Source organism: Pinus tabuliformis, chromosome 8 (genome assembly GCF_031772625.1).
Source record: "Pinus tabuliformis cultivar Carrire ecotype Pingquan chromosome 8, CPIR1, whole genome shotgun sequence".
NCBI classification, from domain to species: Eukaryota; Viridiplantae; Streptophyta; class Pinopsida; order Pinales; family Pinaceae; genus Pinus; species Pinus tabuliformis.
In genome coordinates, this window is record NC_142294.1 from 1,094,823,174 (window position 1) to 1,094,832,364 (window position 9,191).

General features: G+C 32.2%; 1 pseudogene; it reads left to right on the top strand.

Annotated features, from left to right (window-relative positions):
* Positions 1-3,973: 3,973 nt before the first annotated feature.
* Positions 3,974-6,790, top strand: LOC149239161 (NDR1/HIN1-like protein 12; annotated as a pseudogene).
* Positions 6,791-9,191: the final 2,401 nt, after the last annotated feature.

The window sequence follows — 9,191 nt, forward strand, 5'->3', positions numbered from 1 at the left end:
ATGGGTGTTTCGGGGGGTGCGGTGAGATAGAGAGACAAATAAGGAGATATGGAGGGAGATATAGATACGAATTGCGAGGGGAGAGAGGAATCAAGATTTCTTGCACTAGATGCATTGATTTGGGTGTAGATGGTGATTTCGAATCCTATTTTATTTCTTGCACTGAAGGAGATAAACTAACCATTAGAGTACAAGAGGAATGAAGCGAGAGATAATGAGAGGAGTGAGAGAGGTAGAGAAGGCTGAGAGAGAGAGGGAGACACAAATATGGAGGGGGGAGAGTAGGATAGAGAGAAGTAAAGAGGGAGGGAGAATGTGATAGTGTTAGAGGGAAGAGAGAGAGAGAGAGAGAGAGAGAGAAAGATGGAAGGAGATAAAGGGATAGAGAGGAAGGACAAGAGAGAGGAGGAGAGAGGGAGGGATGAGGAGATGGATTTGATAGGGGAGAGAGGGAGGAAAGAAGAAACACACACACACACATAGAGAGAGAGAGAGAGAGAGAGAGAGAGAGAGAAGCTGAGAGAGAGAGAGAGGGAGTGACAAGGGAGAGATGTAGATAGCGTGTGTATGTTTGGGTGTGAGATACAGAGACAAAGAAGGAGATATGGAGGGAGATATAGTTATAGATGCGTGGGATGTAGGGGGGGGGGGGGTTAGGGAAGAAGATTTCTTACACTATATGCATTGTTTTTAACATACTATTTATTTTCTTACACTAGATGCATTGATTTCAATGTAGATGTTGATTTTTAATGATATTTGATTTCTTTCACTAGATGAATTGGTTTGAGTGCAGATGTTGATTTGTAATCCTATTTAATTGATTGCACTAGATGCAATGACTTCAGTGTACATATTTTCTAATTCTTTTTTATTGCTTACACTAGATGCATTTATTTTAGTGTAGATGGTTTTTTATAATCCTATTTGATTGATTTCATGAGATGCATTGATTTCATTGTAGATGGAGAAATATAATCCTATTAGATTTCTTACACTAGATGCATTGATTTCAATGTAGATGTTGATTTCTAATAATATTTGATTGCTTGCACTAGATGCATTGATTTTAGTGTAAATGTGATTTCTAATCCTATTTTATTATTTGCAATGGATGTATTGAGTTTATTGTAGATGTTTTCTAATTCTATCTAATTGCTTGCACGAGATGTATTGATTTCAGTGTAGATGTTATTTTCTAATTATATTTGATTTCTTGCACTAGATGTACTGAGTTCAGTGTAGATGTTGACTTTTTATTATATTTGATTGCTTGCACTAGATGCATCGATTTTAGTGTAGATGTTGATTCCTAATTTGATATCACTGAATGTAAGATGGTACATTTAATTTAAAGTGATTGGATTAAAAATGTGATTGACTTTAGTGTAAGCACAAAAAAATCATTGACAATGTGCATTGACTTTTGTGTTATAGTAATTTAAACTATTAATATTGGAGAGCAAGAGAGAAAATGTAAGACATTTAGTACAGTAGTTTGAGTTAAATATTTGAATGGTTAATGATTTCAAGTATATTTTTCATATAATCGATATGAAAATATGGAAAAACTAACAAGGGTGCCAATAAGAATAGTAGAAAAAAATAGTTGAGATTGATCAAAATCAAGACTATTTGTAATATACTACATTCTTATTATTCACATATTTTTCCATTCAACACTATTATATTGTCACTTTTCATTCAAAAATTTTATTTCATCATTTTTCATAATTAAAGTTATTAACATTATCTGTCATCTCAAAAAATTGAGCTAACTTAGCAAATTTAAAATTAAAACTACTCTTCAAGATATATTTAACAATTGTTGGAGGGAAACTTTTAAGAATTAATTAGTTGTAAAAAATTGTGATACCTAAAATTCAATGAAATAGATGTGCAATATCAATCCTCCTACATGTTATTCAAATTATTGTCTTCCTTCTTCATCAATAACTAATAATTAATAGATGATAACATACACACGTAAAAATATAACACAAAAATTGTAACATTCACGAACATTACCATCCAAATCCAAACGGATAAAAACTCAAACCACTCAAAGCAACCAAACGCACAGATAAACAAACCACTCAAAACATTCAAACACATATGTACAAACCATTCAAGGAAGGAAACATAGAATAAATTAAAGAACAAAATGATATGGTCATTTCAGGTCAAGAAAAAATAATTTAAATTTCAAATTATAAAGTTTATTCAAACATATACATAATAATTAGAATCTAAGAACATGACATTGTTTCCCTCAGCTAGAACCATCTTAGATCTATACAAATCTGGATCTACAATGTGTCGAGAGGGATCAAATCCCTCAAGGTGAATGCCTTTCCTCAAATTCTACACTCGAAAAAGAAGGTTTTCACCTCAAGGGATTTGATCCCTCTCGGCGCATGATAGATCTGGAGTTGGATGGATTTAGGCTGGTAGATAGGAGTTGTAGATTTGTAAGAAGATGAGATTATGATGTTGAAAAATCATGTTTTAAGGGAGTGAAGGCTTCAAGGACTAAACATTTATGGAAATATTGGATCTTATACTAATTTACTTTCATTTAAAGACAACATTTTAAATTGCTATTATTCGCTAATGTTGCTTTCATTTTGATTTTAACTCTACTCTAATTACTATATCAACATTTTGCTATAGTTGCACTATTGCTCATGCCATTAGTTTATGCTATGAATGCTGTGTTAAGATATGCTAGCAGACTTAGAGAGTGTTGGAATAAAGTTTTACAATGGATTTGTGGAGAGTCGTTTTTTTTGGTAAATAACTATTATTGGTTTCTTTCATACTTGTCTTGGATTATATTATATTGGGTTAGAATAACTATTTGTCTTTCTTCATATAAAACTCACAATGAATTCATGTTAAGGTTTGAATTTGGTCATATACGCAAGAGGTTTTAATAATTATTGTTAAAATCCTTTCATTGTCTATTTGTTTTCACCATTTGTAAAGCATTAAACTACTTTAGTGGCTTGGAAATCAATTTTAATCCTAGATTCAATTCACAATTCTTTCCCCTTTCTTTTATATGAGTAATTCTATCATTTTGTTTGTCAATATGGGTTTTCATTTCATTTCCATCATAGAATAAGATCGCATTTGAATTGATTTATTCTAATTTCTTTTTCATTCAGGAAAGTACCTTGGTAGCTTGATCGAGCCCACATATTGATCAACCTTATTGCCTGAGCTTATTTTTCATTTAAACCATTAAAGATCAAGTTGAAAGACATATATATCTTATACTTATTAATTTGTGATATTTAATATATTTTATTTGTAACATTAATTGTATAATTTTTTTTATAATCATCCAAAACTCCATTACAAATATTTAATAACATAATACATAATGTACCACAAAACAATATATATAATATATATAATTAAGAATTCATATTTAGTATTATTATACTATGTATAGTTGAGTATATATATACACTTTAATTTTACCATAATATAATAAATTAGTATAGTAATAATATTGTACTAATTACACTGTAAGGCGTTTCTCATTGAAATGAACTCCCCTTTGTGCAACCTTGTACTACCTTCAACCTTTCATATAATATGTTAGACGATTAAAAAGATTTTCACCATCTGATCATCATAAATGATTATCATAAATTTTGCAGTAGAAGTTACGGTTGTTCGTTATCGTAACGACCCACATGAATTATGATTATCATAAATTTTGCGGTAGAAGTTACGGTTGTTCGTTATCGTAACGACCCACATGAATTTTCTTTGTAAGCTCACTAAAGCTTCTAGTAGTAAGTTGTGTTCTTTAAGAGTCTGTCTTTCCTGGGTTTTCTCAATTTTGTTTTTTCCTGATTGACACCAAGCTTCAGAAGTGGTAGGGTTCTGAGAATTACAGTGCTTTTCCTATGATTTGTGGTCAGAATTTTTCATCAGTACCGAGCAGAAAAATCCAGCCATGCTCGCCAAGGGATGTGTGACTCGCAATGATTGCAGCAGCCATTGCCACTGGTGGGAAGAGTTTCCCTTCAAGAGATGTCTGCATGTTTTTTTGGTGTTGTTCTTCATCATGCTATTCGGGATTATGCATAGGAGATAGCACCACATGTAAATCCAGTGACCCCTACTAGGAGGGCCATCAATGGCAATCAATAGGGAAATTTTCCAAGGGTATGTGTCTTCAACGACAACTCTGACCAAAGAGTGCAATTCTCTTCGAATAATTTCATTTCATTTCATATTATATGGTGTGTACATTTCTTGCGCTCATCCATTCTTTATAGCCAAGAGTATGACTACCTTTATCCTCCCACGCGAGTTACAGTATGAGTTGTATTGTTTGGTGTGAGAAAGGTCACTCACATCTTTTGTTAACATAAGTGTATTAGTCTTTTGAACATGTTTTGGAGAGAAATTACAGTAACAAAAATTGAAATTTTGAAAATGTGTGAACTTTTGATTTCAACAATAGCCTTCAGTATTCCAGTCATTTCAAATTTACCCGACACTAACAGAAGTATGGGCAATCAGAATGCCCCTCACACCCCATTCCAAAAGAACTCTAGACAATCCGAATACCCCTTATACTGCTACGGTCTATTTTTTTGTGTTGGAAAAATTGATATATCGGGATTCGGGAGCCACACATTAGTTAACAGCACCGAAAGAAGATGATTCTCCATCAAATCATCTTTAAAGTGCTGGATGATGGATGGGAGAAATATGCCAGAGCTTCAACTTCGATATATAGAGCTGACATGCCGCTCGATGATACAAGGGCAGAAGATCGAGAAGCAGCTATTGATTTATTTCTGCACAATCGCTTCGCACTGTTTCAATTTATAAATTACATAGGTTTCGTGCTGCGGCCTCGTTCTTTATGGTATTACATATATTCACAATAATCTGACTTGTTTTTTTTCTCAGGTTTAGTATGTGCTAAGAAACTCAAGAAAGCAAAAGGTGATTATGTTGTTGACAGAAGATAGAGGGCACATGCCCTTACTTTCAGAAAATCTGCAATTGAGGGATATGTGCTCTCTATTCTTCTGCCAGCGCATCACATTTCACCTTCACATCTGAATTGTTATTTTCACATACAATCACTGACATTTCACCTTCACATCTGAATTTTTATTTTCACATACAATTACTGTCATTTGCTTTGAGCTCTCAGTCACTCCATACAGTAGACAACGATAGCCATGGATCTATGTTGTCTCATTTCTCTTAGCGGTCTCTAACACTATCTAATTGGTTGCATGTTCCTGTTATAAAACTATTGTTCTTTATGTCATGTTTACAATATTATCTTAGCCCATAGTATTGTTTTTGTTTTATAGCGATGTTTTTTGAATTATATGTTATAAAATATAAATAATTTTAAAAACATATTATAAAATTTTTGGTTTTTAAGTTAGTGAAATTGTAAAGTAAACGTGAGAAATAAGTTTTGTATTTCATTTTCTCATTGTTTAATTTATAAAATAGATCTACTTGCTAATTCTTCTTTAAAAAAATGTAATTAATTCTTTTCTAAAAAACTGTATTTATAATTTTTCTTTTCTTTTATCTTAATGAATAAATTGGTAAAAATGTAAAATAAATGTCACAGACTAAATAATGCATGAAATAGACCCTGTCAATCCTCCTGCTAAAAGTGATATAAATTATTTTAATTTCATTTATTTGATAAATTAGTAGAAATATAAAGTAAATGTAAGTGAAATTTTCTATTGGATCTCCAAAACAAATAAACCCAGTTGCCAAACCTTGAGGTCGAAACATGAAATAAACACAATTGCCAATTCCTTAGTTGGAAAAGAATAATAACAATAAAATGAAATTTCCAATTTGATTTTGATTTGCAAAAATTATTTTAATTTTTTTAAATCCATGAAGTCCATCTATAAATTATTATCCATATCATTTCTATTTGGGTTGTCTCTCTATAGCATGTCTCACCTAAATCTCTTCTAAACATGGATCACATAAAGAGGAAAGGGGAAGTTTAGCGTTAAAGTCCTGACATATCTAAGTTTGGAAATGTAATGAATATTTGTCTTTGGAGTGACAATCTAAGTTTGGAAATGTAATGAAGATCTTTCTTTGGAGTGACAATCCATTTCTGTAATGGACTACAATGTCCTGGTCACCTTAAGTTTGGAAATGTAATGAATATTTGTCTTTGGAGTGACAATCTAAGTTTGGAAATGTAATGAAGATCTTTCTTTGGAGTGACAATCCATTTCTGTAATGGACTACAAAGTCCTGGTCACCTCCTAATGTTGTTGTTCATTATTCAGTCCCATAAAGATATCTCATCATTTATTTATCGATGGTGTTATAATATTGGACAGCATGACTGGCTTTGTCATGTATTGTAGTTGTTTGCACCACTCCGAAATTGGGATGAAGCTAAAAGTAATGTCAAATTCACAATCCATGGTTCTACCTGCAGAATGCCACGACCAATGAGCTAAATATGAGCGACGAATTTCTCACTTCCATCCTGCAATTCACCGTAGTGTCATGCAACCTCGATTACAGGATCGCTGTCATCTACGACAACTAGACAACCTACACCTCATATCTAGATTAGCAGATGATGACAGAGTGCCCGTTGCCCCCTTTCTACCAGGACCCCAAGGATATCAGCATCTTGGCTCCCATTTTATACGACAATTCTATTACCTTGTCTCCCGTCGTCTATGAGCACCTAAATTATGAGAGGCTAAAAGGGTCGTTGATTAAAAGAAAATTGAAGTGGAAGTGAGGATCACGAGGGTGGTACAGTTGTCATATTATTGTACTGCAGATTATCTGTTATGCTTATGGTATAGACATTATAATGTCTAGTTTAGAGCATAATGTGCAGCTGGAAATGTATTTTCTATTGCATGGATAGTTCTGAACATCTACATAAGAAGCTTATATGTAAAAAGGGGGCAACCTTCTATAGGGTGATCAATCAATTCTAGTTGAGTAATTCAATGTTTATTTCAACCTTTCGATGTTGATAATCATTACACCCATATCACATCAAGTTTCAATTTCTTCAAATTTCAAGGTGATCATTTTCTGAGTTCAATATCCAATATTAGTATAGATATTGGAAGGTGATCATTTTCTGAGTTCAATATCCAATATTAGTATAGATATTGGAAGCTTTTAGCTCTAATAACTAGAGGTTAATGACATCGTTTCATAGAAGTAGTAAGTTTCCAAGAAGTAATAAGTTAATTCAAGATACCTATTTATGGAAAAATTGTTTCAATACAATGCATATGTAGCAATCTAACTTATTTATGGAAAAATAGTTTCAATACAATGTATATGTAGCAATCTTCTTCTTCCTAGTTTCATAGAGGTTTCCCAACTCCATTAAAGTTTGGGATCTTTCCATAAATCTTATCTCCAAATTTCTGACTTTGACAGTGTCTTTCTTCTGGACAACTGTTCTTTCCACATAATGCAAATAGAAGCCTTGCTGGGTCAAAGGCATTGCTAGGGAGGGATACAAATAGTAGAGAGCCCAAGTGTGAAATTGAAACAATAGTTAACAAGGCCTGACTATAAAGATAAAGTTCACGGGGTGCCTTGTCGACACAGCGAATGGACCACTTTCTTTCTTTCTGCTTTATATTTCATTTTTTTTAAAAGGTTGGTCGGGAGTGAGGTTCCGCAGATTATCTATTATGGTTATGGTATAGACATTATGATGTCTAGTTTAGAGCATAATGTGCAGCTGGAAATGTATTTTATATATCATGGAGTTCTAAACATATACAAGTCGGGAGTAAGGTTCCGCGGATTATCTGTTATGCTTATTGTATAGACGTTAGAAGGTCTACTTTAGAGCATAATGTGTAGTTGGAAATGTATTTTCTATTGAATGGAGAGTTCTGAACATTTACAGAAGAAGCTGATATGTAAAAAAGGGACAACTTTGTACAGTTGGATCAATCAATTCTAGTTGAATATTTCAATACTATTTTAATCTTTTTATGTTGCTCAGCATTACACCCATATGAGATCAAGTTTCAATTTCCTCTAATTTCAAGGTGATCATTTTCTGAGTTCAATAGCCAATATCAGTATAGATATTGGAAGCTTTTAGTTCTCAAATATTATAATATTGTGTAGAGATTAGAACAATTTTACAAGACAATTCATGTTATTAGTTCCTTTTCTACCACCTTACGACGTTTTCTTTGCAACATCTAGTGCACATGCTAGTATTAGTAATAATTATGGTATTATAGAAATCTTGATATTTACTATATTAGTATAATGTTATATATTATATTATCATATTATATATTTTATTAGATTTAATATTTAATATATATATATATATATATATATATATATATATATATATATATATATATATATATATATATAATTGGTGTACCACTAACATTTAATATTTAATATAGTATCATATATTACTAATGATTAGTATTACCTTGACGTAGCATAGTAGGATTAGGTAATATTAACACTTATTTTATGCTAGGTTAACTTTAGGCTATTCATAAGTTAGTCTATAACTTGATCCAATAGAACCCGTCGAACCCACCATTTCAAATGGAAAAGAGAATGATTTGGGGTTGTGACTAGGTGGTCTCATCATTGTTGATGAGGTCATCTTTTCCCATCAACAAAATGGTGCTAGAAGGAGGGCCTCCCTTTGACAGGTGTACTTTTTGATTCTTGTATTTTAAAGTCTAATTTTCTAGATGGCTTCTATTAAACTTCCTATTTGGATTTGAATCTCCAAACCCTTGAATTGGAACACTCCAATGGAAATCACAATATCCTTGAGATAGGTAAAATTGGATGGTGAAGGTAATACTTCTGAATTTGAACATATTCTCCAGTTTTCTTTTAATTTTTATCATTCTCGTATTGATCTTGATGAACTTCTTCTATGCAAGATTTCTAATCTGACTTTTATAGGCCTTTCTAAATAATAGTGGGAGATGATTCCAGTTGCCTCAATCCACAATTTTGGTGTGTTACAAACATATTTCGTACATTTGAGGATATTAATTACAAATACGACTGTGATAAAATAGAGAATTTCAGAAGGTTAGTAAACAAATATTTAGTTGATTTTATCCCTAGATTTAAATTGTTATGTCTAAAATTGAGTCTAAGGATCAAACTGC